At 43.4% G+C, this 19,628-nt stretch overlaps 1 protein-coding gene across 2 annotated transcripts in view; it reads left to right on the top strand.

Annotated features, from left to right (window-relative positions):
* The first annotated feature begins 17,377 nt into the window (after positions 1–17,377).
* wdr7 (WD repeat domain 7) overlaps positions 17,378–19,628 on the top strand; it is a 748,403-nt gene continuing 746,152 nt past the window's right edge. For both annotated transcript variants that reach the window (XM_078552151.1, XM_078552141.1), the window contains exon 1: positions 17,378–17,477. The gene's annotated coding sequence lies outside the window, so the exon portion shown is untranslated. The remainder of the gene's footprint in view (positions 17,478–19,628) is intronic.

Genomic DNA, 19,628 nt, shown 5'->3' with positions numbered 1-19,628 from the left:
ACAAGATGCTCTGAAGGAATTCACCAAGGCTCCTTTGACAGTGCCTTCCAAACCCATGACCACTACCATCTAGAAGGACAAGGGCAGCAGATAGATGGAAACACCACCAACCAGAAGTTCCCCTCCAAGTCACTCACCATCCTAACTTGGAAATATATCGCTGTTCCATCACTGTCGCTGGGTCAAAATCCTGGACCTCCCTTCCTAACAGCACTGTGGGTGTACCTACACCAAATGGACCTCAGCGGTTCAAGAAGACAGCTCACCACCACCTTCTCAAGGGCAACTCGGGATGGGCGATAAATACTTTCCCAGCCAGCGAAGCCCACATCCCATGAATGAATAAAAAAGAAAGCTGTGCTTATATCTTCCTATGCTAAATTAATGTTTCTCTACAAGGACAACAACCTGTATTTATATAAAATCAAAACGCTTTGAATGCTGGAAATCTAAAACAAAAGCAGGAAATGCTGGAATTACTCAGAAGGCCTGGCAACATCTGTGGAGAGAGAAAAAGAGTTAACTTTTCAGCTTGATCATCTTTCATCTGCTCACGCTACTGACCTGAGATGTTAACTCTGTATCTTTCTCCACAGATTCATTTATATTATACCGATAACATAGGTGGTTCATTGATGCATTTTCAGAATAAAATGGATGCCAAGGAGTGAGCATAAGTTGGAAAAAGAGATGGGTTTTTTGAGGCTTTAAAAGGAGGTGGAGAGGCAGCGGGATTCAGGGAGGGAATTTCAGGGTGTGGGGCCTAAGCGGCAGAATTTATGCAGTGAAAGGGGCAGAAAATGCACAAGGCCAGAGGAAGAGGAATAGAAAGTAGAGCAGGTGATGTAAGCCTGGAGGAGGTAGAGATATGGAGGGGCGAGACCATGAAGAGATATAAACATAAGGATGAGAATATTAAATTTGAGGCATTGGTGGACCAAAAGCCAATGCAAGGAATGTCTTTTTGACAGGAGATTGAATTGTTTAATTGCAATTTCCAATCTCCTTTTACTTTGAAAGAGAATGAAAGTGGACCTTCCAACTCCATCTCAGTTCCAAACAAATAATCATAGTTTGCTGAATACTCCCATTCTGTGGACCTCCCTCTGGCTAGACGCTTCACCTCTCTTCTATTTCCATTTTGACTTCCTGCACTAATTCAATCAAAATCAAAGCTAACTTCAGGAACAGTATCCCACCTTCTCTTGGGAACTTTGCAGAAAATGGATTTGAACACTTTCTTTAGATCTTCAGATCTAAGCATTTCCCTTCAAATTCTTGCCCATTCCTGCCACTCACTTGCCTTCCATTTTGAAGGTTTTGTGTGTCTGCATCTTTCCAGTGTCTTTTTTACCACATTAATTTACTGTTTACATGTCTTATTTTTAAAAACTGTTTCCATTCCCTCACAGATTATCTTTCTACGTCATCCACTGGTTTTAATGTCTTTCCAGTTTATTAAAAACCTGCTTGAAGGCTATTAAACCTATTAACAAAAATTCAAATTCTACCATGTCAAGTTGTAAAGTTGAATTCGATAAATCTAGTAATTTGTGGGCAAGCACCAGAAATTAACCATGAAAACTGTTTGCTGGTTGTTAAAACAGAACTGGTTTGCTAATATTTTTTAGGGAAGGGAAACCAGTCACCTCTAACTGGTTTGGTCTACTTATAACTCATTTTTTGAGGACACCATTGCATTCATCAACCCGACAAAAACAATTGACTCAATAAATCGTGAGCCTCTGTGGATTGTGCTCCATAGATTTGGATGTCCAAGAAACTTCATCACATTCCTGCTTCATGATGATATGACTGAAACTGTCTTTAGTGGGAGGTATGAAACAGGCACCTTCAAAATCTGGACCAGTGTCAATTAAGGCTGTGTAATAGCCCCCACACTATTTACAACATTCATGACAGGGGCTATTTACCTCATGCAAGATGAACTGCTCTCTGGTATGCATATTGAGTCCCACCTAGTTGAAAAACTCTTTAACTTCAGTCACCTCTGTGCCAAAATTAAACTGACCACCATTAATGTACATCATCTACAGTTTGTGGGTGACTGCAATGTCATTGCTCACTCTGCCCTAGATTTGCAAACCACTCTAGATCTCTTCAATTCTGCAGACAAGAAACTCAACCTGTCCTTGAACAAAACAAACTCAGGTATCTACCCATACCAAGTAAACCAAATATTTCACCTCCTGTGTATTTCGTAGGAGAGGCTCTGGAATATGTTGAGCACTTTCCAAATCTTGGCAGCCATCTCTCCCAACAAGCTACTATTGATGAAGAAATCCAACACGGGATCAGCTGCGCCAGCTCAGCCTTCCACAAGGCTGCCAGTGTTTGACTAAAGACCTTCACAAATCAACAAAAGTCTTAGTGTACAGAGCAGGTGTCGCCACCATGCTCCTGTATTGTAGTAAGACCTGGACTGTGCATCATCAACACAAAAGAGTACCAGAGAAATTCCATCAACAATTCTGTACGCTGCATCCTCCAGATTCAATGGGAGGGCTGTCAAACAAACACTAGGGTCCTCCTTGAAGTGAGCTCCATGTGCATTCAGGCAAAACTCCTGAAAAATTAACATCAATGGACTGGACACTGTCCGGATGGCTGAAAAGTATCTCCCCTGCCATGTCCATTTTTTTTCTCAATTCTTAAATGGCCAGTATTCCCCAGGAGGACAAAGAAAATGCCTCAAACACACTCTGAAGCTCTCCTTGAAGCACAGCAGCATTGACATTAATGACTGGGAGGAGCTTGCTACCAATGAGGGGCATGAACAGGGTGGATAGGGATCAGCTGTTCCCCTTAGTTGAAGGGTCAGTCACAAGGGGGCAAAAGTTCAAGGTGAGGGGCAGGAGGTTTAGGGGGGATGTGAGGAAAAATTTTTTTACCCAGAGGGTGGTGACGGTCTGGAATGCGCTGCCTGGGAGGGTGGTGGAGGCAGGTTGCCTCACATCCTTTAAAAAGTACCTGGATGAGCACTTGGCACATCATAACATTCAAGGCTATGGGCCAAGTGCTAGTAAATGGGATTAGGTAGGTAGGTCAGGTGTTTCTCACATGTCGGTGCAGATTCGATGGGCCGAAGGGCATCTTCTGCACAGTGATTGTGTGAATCGTTCAAAATGGCTACAACTTGCCCATCAAGCTGCATAATGCTTTGAGTCACAATGTCTTAATGATGAGACAGAGCAGCGGTACAAAGGAAAGAAAAGGAAGCAAATCCTGCAATCCAGGTCCTACTACCTCATGGAACATCCTGCCCCATATGCTCAAAGATCTATGGGTCAATGATTGGCCTGTTCAGTGCCATGAAGACCCATGGCAGAAACTCACGACCCTGAGTAGATATCTTCCTTGAATTGAAAGACAGCCGAGACAACATATAACTCTAGTTCCATACTATGTGCTTGACTCCTAATACACACAGGGAATGAGAGATGGGCAAAAATCACTCAAATCAAAATCAAAATTTGATGCCATCACAAAGCCACTCAATTCCCCAGCAAGAACAAATAAAGGTCTTCTTTTAATTAACTACTTCTTTATGAGCACAGTCAGCAATCCAAATCTTGATTTCTATCTGTAAAATAAAAGCAAAAAACTGCAGATGCTGGAAATCCAAAACAAAAACAAAAATACCTGGAAAAACTCAGCAGGTCTGGCAGCATCTGCGAATAGGAGCACAGTTAACGTTTCGAGTCCGAATGACCCTTCAACAGAACTAAGTAAAAATAGAAGAGAGGTGAAATATAATCTGGTTTAAGGCGGGGGTGGGGGAAGAAGAGCTGGATAGAGGGCCAGAGATAGGTGGAGATGACCAAAAGATGTCACAGACAAAAGGTCAAAGAGGTGTTGAAGCTGGTGATATTATCTAAAGGAATGTGCAAATTAAGGGTAGAAAGCAGGACGAGCAAGGTACAGATAGCCCTAGTGGGGGTGGGGTGGTGGGAAGGGATCGAAATAGGCTGAAAGGTAGAAATAAAACAATGGATGGAGATACACTTAAAATAATGGAAGTAGGTGGGAAAAGAAAAATCTATATAAATTATTGGAAAAAACAAAAAGGAGGGGGAACATCAGAAAGGGGGTGGGGATGGAGGAGAGAATTCATGATCTAAAATTGTTGAACTCAATATTCAGTCCGGAAGGCTGTAAAGTGCCTAGTCGGAAGATGAGGTGCTGTTCCTCCAGTTTGCGTTGAGCTTCACTGGAACAATGCAGCAAGACTAGGACGGACATGTGGGCATGAGACCAGGGTGGAGTGTTGAAATGGCAAGTGACAGGGAGGTCTGGGTAATACTTGCGGACAGACCGAAGGTATTCTGCAAAGCGGTGACCCAGTCTGCGTTTGGTCTCTCCAATGTAGAGGAAACCGCATTGGGAGCAACGAATGCAGTAGACTAAGTTGAGGGAAGTGCAAGTGAAATGCTGCTTCACTTGAAAGGAGTGTTTGGGCCCTTGGACGGTGAGGAGAGGGGAAGTAAAGGGGCAGGTGTTGCACCTTCTGCGGTTGCATGGGAAGGTGCCATGGGAGAGGGTTGAGGTGTAGGGGGTGATGGAGGAGTGGACCAGGGTGTCCCAGAGAGAATGATCCCTGCGGAATGCCGCCGGGGGGGTGAAGGGAAGATATGTTTGGTGGTGGCATCATGCTGGAGTTGGCGGAAATGGCGGAGGATGATCCTTTGAATGCGGAGGCTTGTGGGGTGATAAGTGAGGACAAGGGGGACCCTATCATGTTTCTGGGAGGGAGAAGAAGGTGTGAGGGCGGATGCGCGGGAGATGGGCCGGACACGGTTGAGGGCCCTGTCAACCACCGTGGGTGAAAAACCTCGGTTAACGAAGAAGGAGTACATGTCAGAGGAACTGTTTTTGAAAGTGGCATCATCAGAACAGATGCGACGGAGGCGAAGGAATTGAGAGAATGGGATGGAGTCCTTACAGGAAGCGGGGTGTGAGGAGCTGTAGTCGAGGTAGCTGTGGGAGTCGGTAGGCTTGTAATGGATATTGGTGGACAGTCTATCACCAGAAATTGAGACAGAGAGGTCAAGGAAGGGAAGGGAAGTGTCAGAGATGGACCATATGAAAATGTTGGAGGGGTGGAAATTGGAAGCAAAATTAATAAATTTTTCCAGGTCCAGACGAGAGCATGAAGCAGCACCGAAGTAATCATCGATGTACCGGAGAAAGAGTTGTGGGAGGGGGCCGGAGTAGGACTGGAACAAGGAATGTTCCACATACCCCATAAAGAGACAGGCATAGCTGGGGCCCATGCGGGTACCCATAGCCACACCTTTTATTTGGAGGCAGTGAGAGGAGTTTAAGGAAAAATTGTTCAGTGTGAGAACAAGTTCCACCAGACGGAGGAGAGTAGTGGTGGATGGGGATTGTTCGGGCTTCTGTTCGAGGAAGAAGCGGAGAGCCATCAGACCATCCCGAAGGGGGATGGAGGTGTAGAGGGATTGGACGTCCATGGTGAAGAGGAGGTGGTTGGGGCCAGGGAACTGGAAATTGTTGATATGATGTAGGTGTCAGAGGAATCACGGATGTAGGTGGGAAGGAACTGGACAAGGGGAGAGAGAATGGCGTCAAGATAGCAAGGAATGGGCAGGAACAGGCTGACACGATCGGTCTGCCGGGACAGTCCTGTTTGTGGATTTTGGGTAGGAGGTAGAAGCGGGCCGTCCGAGGTTGGGAGAATATCAGGTTGGAAGCTGTGGAAGGAAGATCTCCAGAGGAGATGAGGTCAGTAACAGTCCTGGAAACATAGGCTTGATGTTCAGTGGTGGGGTCATGGTCCAGGGAGAGGTAGGAGGAAGTGTCTGTGTGTTGACGCTCAGCCTCTGCAAGGTAGAGGTCAGTGCGCCAGACAACAACAGCACCACCTTTGTCAGCTGGTTTGATGACAATGTCAGGGTTGGACCTGAGAGAACGGAATGCAGCAAGTTCAGAAAGAGACAGGTTAGAGTGGGTGAGAGGAGCAGAGAAATTGAGACGACTAATGTCACGCCAACAGTTCTCAATGAAAAGATCAAGAGAAGGTAAGAATCCAGAGGGAGGGGTCCAGGTGGAGGGATAATATTGGAGGTGGGTAAAAGGATCCATTGAACGGGGAGAGGAATCCTGCCCAAAGAAGTGAGCACGGAGACGAAGGGCCAGAAGAAGAGTTCAGCATTGTGCCGAGCCCAAACTTCATGAGATGAGGGCGTAAGGGTATGAAACTAAGTCCTTTGCTGAGCACTGAACGTTCAGTGTCAGAGAGGGGAAGGTCAAGGGGTATGCTGAATACACGGCCGGGGCTGGGATTGGAAGACGGGATGGGGACAGAAGGACAGTCAGGGCTGGAGGGTCCTGGATGGGTGATGGTGTTGATGAGTTGTTGGAGCTTGCGTTCCTTTGCACCTGAAAGAAACACACAAAGTTTCTTGTTGAAGTGTCGGATGAGACGAAGAATAAAATGAAACTGCAGTCACGCGCAGCTTTGAAAAAGGGTGCGGCGGTGCTGCTGGAGGGAGAGGTCGAGTGTGTTCATATGGCGGTGCATGGCACTGAGTGTGGATCTCAGAATGCGATGAGAACAGCAGTCCGAGGAGCGTTGTATGTCCTGGAGATACCTGTAATCCTGGGTGGGTTCGAAACATGAGGGACGGAACTTCAGTTGAAATCCACGTTCCTCGGACTGCTGTTCCCGTCGCATTCTGAGATCCACACTCAGTGCCATGCGCCGCCATATGAACATACTCGACCTCTCCCTCCAGCAGCACCGCTGCACCCTTTTTCAAAGCTGCACGTAACCCCGGTTTCATTTTTTTCTTTGTCTCATCCGACGCCTCAACAAGAAACTTTGTCTCTTTCTTTCAGGTGCAAAGGAACTCAAGCTCCAACAACTCATCGACACCATCACCCATCCAGGACCCTCCAGTCCTGCCTGTCCCTCTGTCCCCATCCCGTCTTCCAATCCCATCCCCGGCCGTGTATTCACCATACCCCTTGACCTTCCCCTCTCCGACACTGAACGTTCAGTGCTCAGCAAAGGACTTAGCTTCATACCCTTACAACCTCATCTAAATGAATTTCGGGCTCGGCACGATGCTGAACTCTTCTTCCGCCGCCTTCGTCTCCGTGCTCACTTCTTTGAGCAGGATTCCTCTCCCCGTTCAACGGATCCTTTTATCCACCTCCAATATTCTCCCTCCACCTGGACCCCTCCCTCTGGATTCTTACCTTCTCTTGATCTTTTCATTGAGAACTGTTGGCGTGACATTAGTCATTTCAATTTCTCTGCTCCTCTCACCCACTCTAACCTGTCTCTCTCTGAACTTGCTGCACTCTGTTCTCTCAGGTCCAACCCTGACATTGTCATCAAACCCGCTGACAAGGTTGGTGCTGTTGTTGTCTGGCGCACTGACCTCTACCTCGCAGAGGCTGAGCGTCAACTCGCAGACACTTCCTCCTACCTCTCCCTGGACCATGACCCCACCACTGAACATCAAGCCATTGTTTCCAGGAGTGTTACTGACCTCATCTCCTCTGGAGATCTTCCTTCCACAGCTTCCAACCTGATAGTCTCCCAACCTCGGATGGCCCGCTTCTACCTCCTACCCAAAATCCACAAACAGGACTATCCCGGCAGACCGATCGTGTCAGCCTGTTCCTGCCCCACGGAACTCATTTCTTGCTATCTTGACTCTATTCTCTCTCCCCTTGTCCAGTTCCTTCCCACCTACATCCGTGATCCCTCTGACACCCTACATCATATCAACAATTTCCAGTTCCCTGGCCCCAACCGCCTCCTCTTCACCATGGACGTCCAATCCCTCTACACCTCCATTCCCCCATCGGGATGGTCTGATGGCTCTCCGCTTCTTCCTCGAACAGAGGCCCGAACAATCCCCATCCACCACTATTCTCCTCTGTCTGGCTGAACTTGTTCTCACACTGAACAATTTTTCCTTAAACTCCTCTCACTTCCTCCAAATAAAAGGTGTGGCTATGGGTACCCGCATGGGCCCCAGCTATGCCTGTCTCTTTATGGGGTATGTGGAACATTCCTTGTTCCAGTCCTACTCCGGCCCCCTCCCACAACTCTTTCTCCGGTACATCGATGATTACTTCGGTGCTGCTTCATGCTCTCGTCTGGACCTGGAAAAATTTATTAATTTTGCTTCCAATTTCCACCCCTCCAACATTTTCACATGGTCCATCTCTGACACTTCCCTTCCCTTCCTTGACCTCTCTGTCTCAATTTCTGGTGATAGACTGTCCACCAATATCCATTACAAGCCTACCGACTCCCACAGCTACCTCGACTACAGCTCCTCACACCCCGCTTCCTGTAAGGACTCCATCCCATTCTCTCAATTCCTTCGCCTCCGTCGCATCTGTTCTGATGATGCCACTTTCAAAAACAGTTCCTCTGACATGTACTCCTTCTTCGTTAACCGAGGTTTTTCACCCACGGTGGTTGACAGGGCCCTCAACCGTGTCCGGCCCATCTCCCGCGCATCCGCCCTCACACCTTCTTCTCCCTCCCAGAAACATGATAGGTCCCCCTTGTCCTCACTTATCACCCCACCAGCCTCCGCATTCAAAGGATCATCCTCTGCCATTTCCGCCAACTCCAGCATGATGCCACCTCCAAACACATCTTCCCTTCACCCCCCCCCGGCGGCATTCCACAGGGATCGTTCCCTCCGGGACACCCTGGTCCACTCCTCCATCACCCCCTACACTTCAACCCCCTCCCACGGCACCTTCCCATGCAACCGCAGAAGGTGCAACACCTGCCCCTTTACTTCCCCTCTCCTCACCGTCCAAGGGCCCAAACACTCCTTTCAAGTGAAGCAGCATTTCACTTGCACTTCCCTCAACTTAGTCTACTGCATTCGTTGCTCCCAATGCGGTTTCCTCTACATTGGAGAGACCAAACGCAGACTGGGTGACCGCTTTGCAGAACACCTTCGGTCTGTCCGCAAGTATTAACCAGACCTCCCTGTCGCTTGCCATTTCAACACTCCACCCTGGTCTCATGCCCACATGTCCGTCCTAGTCTTGCTGCATTGTTCCAGTGAAGCTTAACGCAAACTGGAGGAACAGCACCTCATCTTCCAACTAGGCACTTTACAGCCTTCCGGACTGAATATTGAGTTCAACAATTTTAGATCATGAACTCTCTCCTCCATCCCCACCCCCTTTCTGATTTTCCCTCTCCTTTTTGTTTTTTCCAATAATTTATGTAGATTTTTCTTTTCCCACCTACTTCCATTATTTTTAAGTGTATTTCCAACCATTGTTTTATTTCTACCTTTCAGCCTATTTCGATCCCTTCCCCCCACCCCACCCCCACTAGGGCTATCTGTACCTTGCTCGTCCTGCTTTCTACCCTTAATTTGCACATTCCTTTAGATAATATCACCAGCTTCAACACCTCTTTGACCTTTTGTCTGTGACATCTTTTGGTTATCTCCACCTATCACTGGCCCTCTATCCAGCTCTTCTTCTCCCCCCACCCCCCCCCCCACCTTAAATCAGATTATATTTCACCTCTCTTCTATTTTTACTTAGTTCTGTTGAAGGGTCTTTCGGACTCGAAACGTTAACTGTGCTCCTAACCGCAGATGCTGCCAGACCTGCTGAGTTTTTCCAGGTATTTTTGTTTTTGTTTTGGATTTCCAGCATCTGCAGTTTTTCGCTTTTATTTTTATTATAATTTAACTGAAATTGTTTTCATAAATACATCAGAAATGCCCAATGCAATTGTTAATTTGAAAAGTATTGTTAATGTAAAGAACTTATTTATCAGTAAAAGATGCATTTAATTTATTGTTTAATTGCATTTTATTTCAGAGACATTAAAAATTTCACATGTCTTTGACGGCATACAGTACACAGATCAACACTAAATTATTGGTGAGTCAGCAAAGGGAGATTCACACCAAATGCCAAAGGATGATTAACAACAAAAAAAATCTACCTCTGTCAATAGCCAATAGAATATCTATCAATAGAATAGTCAATGCCTAAATTCCAATCACTTAAACAAAAATAATTGTGACATTAGCTTTCAATGATCAGCGTAAAATAAATTTTCACTGCATAGCCAATTCATACAAACTTAAATGAATAATGAAACATATATTTCTGTATCCTGTATGCATATTACAGCATTAAGATAATTTAACACTGCTGCAGAGTAGTCACAGTGCACACTTATGTATGCCAAGCTCTGGTTGATACACCTTCAACTCAGTTTCTCAGACTATCATTGCCGTAATATCAATTCAATAAGGATGCCGTAATATCAATTCAATAAGGAAACACATTGTTCTGAAGAATATAAACATGTAAGTTCCTGATTGCATCTGTTGTTTTGTAAGTAAGTGTAGCGTGAAGGCAGACAATTTCCTGGCAGAGAAAAAAAAACAGTGAAAACACTGGGAATGATACTGAAATAATGGTGAAAGTCTGGGACTACATATTTCTGAATTATAGCAGTAATCTTAAAAAAAAAATCCTTGGCTTTGTTCCTGGTGAAGCAGACCAGGTGGCAGAATAGCAAATCATTTTTTGTTGTAGTTATATTTTTTACATAGAAATGTGTTTTGCTATTACAGCATGTTACAGAAAATAAAGCACTTGCAAGATTTACTTGATAATTCAAAGTCCACATTATTTCAACCTTTGTTTTGGGTGAAGGAATTCAAATTATATGTTATAGAGTTAATTATTTGAAATAAATTCAATTAATATTCATATCATAATGCAAAATAGCCAAAAGAATTATATCTTGTGCTTGATCATTTAAAATTTTATCATTTACTCTGTAGATAAAGTAAACAAATGGCTGAATTGACCAAGATATATCTATTTAAAGCAATGTTAGACAAAAGGATTGATTTTCTTTGGTCTGTAGTTGGTTGCATTGAAGTTTTCTACATAAAAGTTAATGGGGTAGATACAATAGCTGGTACATTTCACTGCCTCAATAAAAGACAATCAAAAATAAATTTGCTGTTCCTGGTCTTGTGAAGTCATTGTTGAAGAATTCTTAATTTGTGAACATGTCTTTTCTAGCTATATTATCTCTTAAAATGATTAGTCTAATTGCCCAAATTTTAATTGTATTAGTAGTAAGGTATTTAAGATAAAATATCATTCACTTAAATTGCAGGAGATTCTTAAGAAACTTTGTCTTCGATTGAATGACACCTAACCTTCTACACGTCATATATTTCCGATTTGAGGATGATACGTTTGCTATATTTAAATCTGCAGCTGCATGTAACAATTTCCTTACATGTCTTAATGGGCTCCATCCAGCGCTCAAATTCACATATGAAATGGAGCAGTCAAATGAACTCCCCTTCCTTGATGTACTAGTTGAGAAATCTGCCAGGGGATTCTCTACCACGGTCTACTGCAAGCCTACCTTCACTGGTCAATGTATGCGTGGGGGTTCTTACAGTTCCACACGCAATAAGATCGGTCTTATCGGCAACCTTGTAAATAGGGTCCAAGCCATTTGCTCACCATGCAAGCTTGATGCTGAAATAGGGCGCATCAAAGGCATCCTGCAGGATAATGGCTATCCTGATCATATCATTTCACACTGTATATCACACAAACTCATGAATGGGCCTAAGGCCATCACTTTCGGACCTGAAAAGTCTACCTCAGATTATGCTGGAAGGGCAAGGTATCTCAAAAATTTGAGCAACAGGTGAAGCTAGCTGTTTCAAGCTGCCTCTATGCAGTAGCAACACAAGTGGTATTCGCCACTGACAGGATGCTGCCATTAAGCCAAAAAGACGTTCTGCATATCACACAAATGATAATGTGATATATAAATTTCAGTGTCAGTATGATGCCAAGTATGTAGGCCTGTACATCCCAAAGACTGGCGGATCGTATCAAACAGCATGTCTCAGCCACTGTTCGCAACAGGCAGGGTACAGACCTTACCCAACCAGCCTGTGCTTGCAAAACTCAAAACACAGTGTCCAACATTAGATGTGATTCCGCAATTGGACAAAATGTGCTAAATAATCCTCATTGTGCTAGGAATTATGCTGACAACCAATTTAAGATTGTCAGCTGAGCTCACAATGTGGCGTATTTGCATGTACTGGAAGCTCCGTACATTAATACACAGGGCCCTGTTCTTTGCAGACAGAAAGAACATGTACACACATTGTGCCTGTTTCAGCTAAACAAAATAAGTGACAGCCATTCACTGGCTCTTTTCTCAGGGCAATGCCTTGACCAATCAGGGTCAAGCTGCCTGGTTTAAATTTCAAACAATGCTTGGCAGTTAACTGTCAGCCACTATCAGTGTTGCATTCTCCATGGTAATGCCACTTGCCAATGAATAAGCACTCTTCACATACAGTATAAATTGTTGTTTTCCCCCTTGCATTGGTATTCTTGCGAATGTCCTGATGAGTGCAAGACAAAAAGCTTAGACATGTCTCTTTTTTCAGCAAACTTTAAAGAGCATATCATTGGAAAGGTTATGGAAGTTTTTGGAAAGGGATTGTGAAAAATGAAGATGACAAAAAGTATCTAGATGAAACTGGCATCAAAACATTACATAAAATGTTTGGTGTTCAATGCACCAATCAACCTCTACTTTATGATGGAAGGAATATCATTTTGAGGATCACGAACTGAAAAGCTAATTGCTCATGAACTAGAGAGCACCAAAGCAACTGGAAAATGGAAAAATAACTATTAAGCAAAAGCAAAGGGTCTTTGAAGTAATAGTGATCAGGTGCTGCTGTAAAGGTAGATTATGATGCAAGTTTCATGAGGCTGAGTTCCTGAGCAATTAGCGAAATCAATGGGATGTGTGAGAACATGATATTGAGTTGCTATCTAGCCCAACAGGTTCTGTAAGGATTCACGTGCACTGTGTTTGGGATAAATGATAGGCTGTGCTGCTTCGTATTTAAGTATTTAATGAACCAATTGAATGTAAGGAAGTTGATTTTTGACTCTCTTGCCCAACTATGGTGAGGTAGCTGATGTGGATAATAATAATGTCAATTTCCCTCAAAAAATGATCAAGATGAGAGGTCAGGAATGACAGGAGACTGGTGTCAGAAACAAGCAACTTGTTATAAAACTGGTGAATAAGATTTTGATTGAGACCCAGACATTTTCTGTATTCCAGAGTGTTGTTGTGGTTTCTATCCACAAAAAAGCAAGTCCTAGTGAGCTTGAAAACCATTGAGGAATCTACTAATACCAGAAGCTCTGAAGGTGGTCCCTTGAGTTGATGTGGCGCATGTGTAAAGAAAGTTTGGGAACCATGTAGAGCCATCTAAAAGGAATAGATTTAAATTAGCTTTCATTAATGATGTGTTGGACAGTTGTGGTTTAATCTGAAACTCGAGAAAGCCTATTTACATTGTTTGTATTAGAACCATTGAACCATAGAAAAGTTACAGTGCTGAAAGAGGTCATTCAGCCCATCATGTCTGTTCTGGCCAAAAAGAGAAAAAAACACTCATTTTAATCCCACTTTTCATCATCTGGTCCATTGCCGTGCAGGTTACAGCACTTCAGGTGCAGATCCAGGTACCTTTTCAATGAGTTGAGCATTTCAGCCTCAACCACCAGCTTAGGCAGTGAATTCCAGTCGTCCACCGCCCTCTGGGTGAAAATGTTTTTCCTCATGTCCCCTCTAATCCTTCTACCAATCACCTTAAATCTATGCCCCCCTGGTAATTGACCCCTCAGCTAGGGGAAACAAGTCTTCCCTGTCTACCCGATCTAGACCTTCATAATTTTGTACACCTCAGTTAGGTCACCCCTTAGCCTCTGTTCTAAGGAAAACAACCCTAGCCTATCCAGTCTCTCCTCATAGCTGCAATTTTCAAGCCCTGGCAACATTCTTGTCAATCTGCTTTGCACTCTCTCCAGAGCAATTATGTCTTTCCTGTAATGTAGTGACCAGAACTGTACATGAAATTACTGCTGTGGCCTGTCATGAAGCTATTAATGTATATAATATTATTGGAAAATATTTTTCTTTCAAAATAGAGGTTTAGATTCTGGGTGTGCCTTAGTTGGATTAAAGTCAGCTAATCTGGGTGCATTGATGTGTACTAGTTTTGAGATGTAAACAGAGAAGTAGAGCGCATTTCCATTTTTTGAATAGAGCATTCAAGAAGTGGGGCGAATTCTGGCACCAAGCAATATGTTTATATTGCTAATAAAATTGGTACAATGAAAGGGGTTTTATTTTTAGAGAGATGGAGTTCAAAGTAGCTGGTGATACATTGAGAATTTACATTCAATGGGCTGTGCTAGGTATAACAAGACAACCATTTTGTGTGTGCAGATGAGAGGCAATGTGAGATCAAAAGCAGCTGTAAGCCTCCAACTGTCTCCACAGGAACCAAGGTGAAAAGAACCTCATTTTGGATTCATAAGGTGAAAATGCTTTGCCTGGTGCCTGGTTAAGTCTATCGGTTGCTGTTGGCTTAATGGATATTAGTTTGGGAACTCCTTAAAAGTTATGATTGTGGTAATTTGTAGCCATGTATATATATTTAACTTGTGTAAATTAATAAAATGTTTCATTTAGCTTAATATAAAACCTCTCGAGAGCTGGTAGTATGATTCCTGAATTTAGAGTTGCATCTCAAACATAACACTTAAAATTATAGGTTATGACAGTTGTTTAAAGTTTCCCTGTGGGATTTTTAAAAAATAATTCCGCTTTCGCAACTGCTCGGTCATAACAGGCCTAACTAGCATTTTATACAGTTCCATCATTACATCCCTGCTTTTGTATTCAATACCTCGCTCAATAAAGGAAAGCATTCCATATGCTTTCTTGTCCACCTGTCCTGCCACCTTCAATGACCTGTGGGCATGCGCTCCAAGGTCTCTCACTCCCTCAATTCCTCTCAATAACTTCCCATGTATTGAGTATTCCCTTGCCTTGTTTGCCCTTACAAAATGCATTACCTCAATTTTCTGGATTGAATTCCATTTGCCATTTCTCTGCCCACTCAACCAAACCATTGATGTCAATCTGGAGTTGACAGCTATCCTCTTCACTATCAACGAAACAGCCAATTTTTGTATCATCTGCAAATTTCCCAATCATGCCTCCCATATTTAAGTCTAAATCATTCATATACACAACAAACAGCAAGAGCCCCAACACTGAGCCCTGTGGACCATCATTGAAAACCATTTTCTATTCGCAAAAACAAAGACCATTACCCTTTGTTTCCTGTCACTGAGCCAATTTTGGATCCAATCTGCCATTTTACCCTGCATCCCATGAGATTTCACTTTCCTGATCAGTCTGTCATGTGAGACCTTGTCAAATCTCTTACTGAAATCCATGCAGACAACATACATTGCACGACCCTCATCAATCCTCCTTGTTACTTCCTCAAAAATTTCTATTAAGTTAGTAACAAAACCTGCTGACTATCCCTGATCAATCTGTGCTTTTCTAAGTGACAGTTTATCCTGTTGTTCTTTACAAAGTCTTTGACCAGATATCTCATGTGGCCTTTTATACAGAAGCTGAAGGCAATGGGAATACACAGAAAATTAACTTGAATGTTATTTGGAATGTATACTCTGGGTCCAAGAAATGCATACTCTAGGTCCAAGAAATGCATAATGTTATTGAAGAGACTCACAGGACTCTTGAAAGAAGTATGGTTCCCCATGCAATGTTACTGATTCTGTTCATTGGTTTCATCACTGATGTGTTAGTTGATATTGCATGGCACAAACTTGAGGTGCCTGTTGTAGGCATTTCTGAAAAATGCTAATTTGAAAGCAAAATACTGAAGATACTGGAAATCTGAAATGAAAACAAAATAAAAACACAATACTCGTCTGGCAGCATCTACGGATAGAAACTGAGTTAATCTGTTTTCCCCTTAAAGATGCTGCTAGGCCAGCATTTTCTGTTCTGAACCCTAGTAATTATGGACTTCCAGATGAAGAAGTGGAGGAAACATCATTTCAGCATCCACCCTGTCAAGTCTGATCTTATATGTTTCAATAAGATCACATCTCAATCTTCTAAACGCCAATGGACACAGGCCCAGCTTGTCCAATCATTCTTCATAACATAACTCCCCATCCCAGATATCAATTGAGTAAACCTTCTCTGAACTGCTTCTAACATATTTATATGCTTTCTTAAATAAGGAGACCAAAACTGTACACTGTACTCTACATGTGGTCGCACCAACGCCCTGTACAACTGTAGCAAACCATCCCTGCTTTTATATTCCATTCTCCTTACAATAAACAGCATTCCATTTGCCTTCATAATCACTTGCTGTACCTGCATGCTAACTTTTCCTGATTCATATACCAGAACACCCAGATCCCTCTTTACTTCAGAGTTATGCAATCCCTCTCCATTTAAATAAAATGCTGCTTTTCTATTCTTCCTGCCAAAGTGGACACTGTCACATTTTCCTACATTATATTCCATCTGCCAAATTCTTGCCCACTTACTTAACCCACTCACTTGCAGACCCCTTATGCCCTCTTCACAACTTACTTTCCTGCCTGTTTGTGTGTCATCAGCAAATTTAGCAAACATAGAGTTATTGATATAAATTGTAAATCGTTGAGGCCCCCAGCACTGATACCTGTGCAACTCCACTGGTTACATCTTGCCAATCCGAAAAAGGCCCATTTCTTCCTACTCTCTGCTTCCTGTTGGCTAACCAATCCTCTATCCATGCTAATAATAGACCAAGGGGAGGTGGTGGTATAGTGGCATTATCACTGGGCTAGTACTCAAGATACCCAGTCTAATCCTCTGGGGATCTGGGTTCAAATCTGACCACAGGAGATGGTGAATTTGATTTCAATAGAAAAAATGTGGTATTAAAAGTCTAATAATAAAACCATTGTTGTAAAAACCCATCTGGTTCACTAATGTCCATTAAGAAATCTGCTGTCTGGCCTGCATGTGACTCCTAACCCACAGCAATGTGGTTGACTCTTAAATGGCCTAGCAAGCCACTCAGCTCTCAAGGGAAATTAGGGATGGCCCAGCTAGTGATGCCCACATCCCATGAATGAATAAAAAAAACATATTGTATGTCCGTGAGCTCTTACATTGCACAGTAACCTTTGACGTGGCACCTGGTCAATTTTTTCTGTTTTTACTTGAGGAGGTCTCGAGTGGAGATAGAAATGTGAATGTTTTGTACAGTTGCATGAATTGCCAGTGGGAGCAGCGAAGTAATTCATCCACAGAGAATCCACTGCAGAGATTTTGTTGGGGGAGGAGTAATGAGAGGTTGCTGCAGGTGGCGCTGCCGGGGGAGTTGGACAAGCGGCAGGGCTGGGCGGAGCCGAGCGAGTGCAGCTGTTGCCGGTGAAGCAGTGTCAGAGCTGGAGCCTGCGGCTGCAATATGGAGTGAAATTAGAAGGGAAATAATAAGCGGACGGGGAAGGTGAGCGACCACGGGTAATCGGCAGTGAAGTGAACCTTTAGAGCTACCCGCATTCTGTCTCTGGCAGCGTTTTTAAAACTATTATTTAAATAACAGCGGGAAATGCAGCTGCTAACAGATTTCATTCAGGCCTTTAATCGTGTAGCCTTGACTGTAACCAGAAGTAATTGCGCTTTTTGGGAACACAACTTACCTCTGCTGATTTTGCTTTTGTAAACATTTTTTTTGCCGTGCTGATCTTCCCATTTCCCCCCTCGCTTAAAGGAAACCCTGTTTATTATTTACTGCTGCCTTGTGGCCTTGATGACTGATCAGCCCTGGTTATAACGATGGGATTTTTGGTACAAAGTATCTGATGTCAAAAAGTGTTTATTTGCTCCATGTTCAGTCAGTTGATATTGCATTTGTTTTTTTTTACAAAAAGTAATAAATCAGGGTTTTGACGCACAGTATATGTGAACCTCCAGTTGAAAGCTGAAATTCTCCAAGGCTTTTTAAATTCGTCCAAACCTGCTCCGTTTGAGGAAGTCGTAATTTTATGTGTTTTAACTTGGTTTGCAAGCTGACCTCTAGTCTCTGTCCCTTGTGTCTTGGATTCACACTGGTATTGGCGGAAGCTGATATTGATCTCTATAAATGATTACCAACACCGTCTTAAAGAGGACAATGATTCCCTCCACCCCCTGATGATTTGTCGTTTGTAGCTTGGTGTGGGTTTGGAGTTGTGATTCTAAAGCTTTGGAGGAAAACTGTGATGTAGGTGTGATTAATATTAATGTCAGGGGATCTGCTAAAACTTTCTATGATTCGGTTTTGATGACTTGGCATGTTGCAAATTTCTATGGGCTGCTCTGGTCTGTAATCCTCGCTGCATTGTTGGGTGGAATCTCAGTAGTTTGCCACATTGTGACCATTTTAGATTGCACCTCCACCAATGCCAATCAGCTGCCTGTCCTCATAATTGCAGCTGACTTATAACATTGAGGAAAGAGGGGAAGTAAGAGGAAAAGTAAAATTTAAAAGGAATACAGTTTTAGTTTTGTGACTGTTATTTAAAGTTGTAGCTTGGAGATCTTTTTCAGCAGCAAAATAAGGGAGGCAATGGCGTAGTGGTAATGTCGCTGGACTGGTGATCCAGAGACCTGGGTTCGAATTCAATAAAAGTCTGAAATTAAAAGTCTAATGATGACCATGAAACCATTGTCGATTGTTGTAAAAACCCATCAAAGGACTAATGTCCTTTGAGGGAAGGAAATCTGCCATCCTTACCTTAGATAAAAACAAAAAGCTAAAAGCTACTGCGGATGCTGGAAATCCAAAACAAAATAAAAACAGAATTACCTGGAAAAACTCAGCAAGTCTGGCAGCATCGGCGGAGAAGAAATCAGTCAACGTTTCGAGCCCTCATGGCCCTTCAGCAGAACTGAAGCATAGTTTCAACAAGGGAGAAATATAAATTGGTTTAAGGTGTGGGGGGGAAGAGACACATTGAGGGTGTGGTGTGAGCAGATAATCAAAAGATGTCAGAGACAAAAGGGTCAAAGAGGTGTTGAAGGTGGTGGTCTTTGTCTGAGAAAAGTGCTAATTAAGAATGCAAGACAGGATATTCAAAGTACAGCTCTAGTGGGGGTGGGGTGGAAAGACTAAAGGTTTTAGTTTTAGATTTAAAAATAATGGAAATAGGTGGGGAAAGAAGAATCTATATAAATTATTAAAAAAAAGGCGGGTGGGGGGGGAAAGAAACGGGGTGGGGATGGGGGGAGGGGGGTTTAAGATCTAAAGTTGTTGAATTCAATATTCAGCCCAGAAGGCTGTAAAGTGCCTAGTCGGAAGATGAGGTGCTGTTCCTCCAGTTTGCGTTGGGCTTCACTGGAACAATGCAGCAAGCCAAGGACAGACATGTGAGCAAGAGAACAGGGTGGAGTGTTAAAATGGCAAGCGACAGGGAGGTTTGGGTCTTTCTTGCGGACAGACCGCAGGTGTTCCGCAAAACGGTCGCCCAGTTTGCGTTTTGTCTCTCCAATGTGGAGGAGACCGCATTGGGAGCAACGAATGCAGTAGACTAAGTTAGGGGAAATGCAAGTGAAATGCCTTACCTTATCTGCCTTACATGTGACTCCAGACCCACGGCAATGTGGTTGACTCTTAAAT

This window comes from Cetorhinus maximus, chromosome 1 (assembly GCF_964194155.1).
Source record: "Cetorhinus maximus chromosome 1, sCetMax3.hap1.1, whole genome shotgun sequence".
NCBI lineage: Eukaryota > Metazoa > Chordata > Chondrichthyes > Lamniformes > Cetorhinidae > Cetorhinus > Cetorhinus maximus.
Note: the sequence above shows the minus strand (reverse complement) of the source record. Positions and strands in the feature narration are given on the sequence as shown.